The 1,777-nt window shown below is 34.8% G+C and overlaps 1 protein-coding gene across 1 annotated transcript in view; it reads left to right on the plus strand.

Moving 5' to 3' along the window:
• The window catches only part of Ccdc141 (coiled-coil domain containing 141), a 167,767-nt gene that overhangs the window by 56,251 nt on the left and 109,739 nt on the right, over nt 1-1,777 (plus strand). The gene's annotated exons all lie outside the window — the stretch shown is intronic.

Consider the following 1,777-nt stretch of genomic DNA (forward strand, 5'->3'; position numbering starts at 1 on the left):
GAGAGAGAGAGAGAGAGAGAGAGAGAACTGGGGAAAAATCCACAAGATAAGAGTTAATAGGAGAGCAAAGAATTTTTAGTCCATTGTTTTGTTTCAGTTTTAACGATTTTGAGTAAAGAATCTGAAATAGAGATATAAACTATATCATGGCCATAAGCTTTCTGTAATGTTCTATTGGAAAACAACAAATAACCTACAGAGGCTCTTCTTTGGAAGATTCTCTTGGAATAATATCTTTAAAACTTAGTTATAGAAACTGAATGACTGAGAGATGCAAAGCTCGTGTGTGGGTGATCCCCTGTATAACCACACCGGAGTTCTTTAGAATTCTAAGAGAAGTTACAATGGGCTGTGGTGGCTATTATAGGATAGTGTCTGACTTACAAGCTTAACTGTCAGACGGGGGTCATCTCAAACACTGCTGGGTCTGGGAGCAATGCACCTGAATGACAGTGACCAGTGTCCATTAGTTTGATGTACAAGGCACAGAGGCCTTCGGTGCTTTTCAAAGGGCATGCCCACCAGGCTCAGCTGTTGGAATAATCAAAATATGATACATCTTCTTAGTCAACTTGTTTCATAAAATATCAAGTATCACAAATTCAAAGATGGTACTTTAAAGAAAGCAAAACAGGAAGTCCTAGTACAGTAGGGGGCCTCTTTGCCTTTCTCATGGATACTTTGCCTTTATTGTTTTGTTCTAAACCAAATCCAAAGGTGGATATTTTACCATGCTCTTTATGAATTATGATAATCTCTACTGAACCTTGGTGTAAAAATATACTACCGTATGTAAATACATGTTCCACCATGGGGACATTGTAATAGACTACCCACCTAAGATCCATGTTTAACATTACCTCTCTGAGTAACTCCCCATCTAAAAGTTACTTAAGAAAGTATTTTAAAAATGAAATTGGTCGTCTTGGTCACCATTTGTATTACATTCTCCTTGAAGTGGAGAAGTGCTCCAGTTTTTATTTGTGATTTAGACAATCTCATTTTTATTTATACAAATAAGGCACAAGTACTATCGACACAACTTCGAATAACGTTGCCAGCTTCAAAAGTTAAAGCCCACCTCTTCTCTTTCATCCCCAGTTGCATTCCTACTTATAAAATTAACTAATTTAGTTTAGTTTAAAGTATAAGTTTTTATATTTAGTTTTGTTTAATATTAAGTTATTTATTTTAGACCTCCATCTCTTCTCCCTTTACACGTGTGTCTCTGTATGTTCACGTGCGTGTGTGTTTTCTTCACAAACATTAGACTCTTTTTCAGTAACATCTATGGTTTATGCCTAAGCTTAAACACACAGAGGGAAAAAATCACAATACTTAAGTAGATTTTCTCTGAGATCTCTAAGTTAATTTACTTGGATTTTATAGATTATTTGTTGGTCAACGTTTTGTTGATTTTTGTCAGCAAATTTTCCGGCTATTCTTTGAGAACTATTTTAGAATACTGATAGTTACTGAATTTATGACTATAGGGGAGATATAATCTTCTCTATGTGATCTTTTCTATATAAGCTCTTCCCTATATAATATCTACATAAGATAATTTTGGCTGAAAACTTACTAGATATCTGAAGATGGTTTATTTTAGCATCAATAATGTGTTTCTGGTTACAAAAGAAAAAAATGGGAGGATAAACCATGGCATTTTGTAAATTTAGTACATATAAATACATGCACAATACCCTAGATTAGTACACACTAACATGCATTCTCTCTCTCTCTCTCTCTCTCTCTCTCTCTCTCTCTCTCTCTCTCT

Source organism: Grammomys surdaster, unplaced genomic scaffold (assembly GCF_004785775.1).
Source record: "Grammomys surdaster isolate TR1022 unplaced genomic scaffold, NIH_TR_1.0 136, whole genome shotgun sequence".
In the NCBI taxonomy this organism is placed as follows: domain Eukaryota; kingdom Metazoa; phylum Chordata; class Mammalia; order Rodentia; family Muridae; genus Grammomys; species Grammomys surdaster.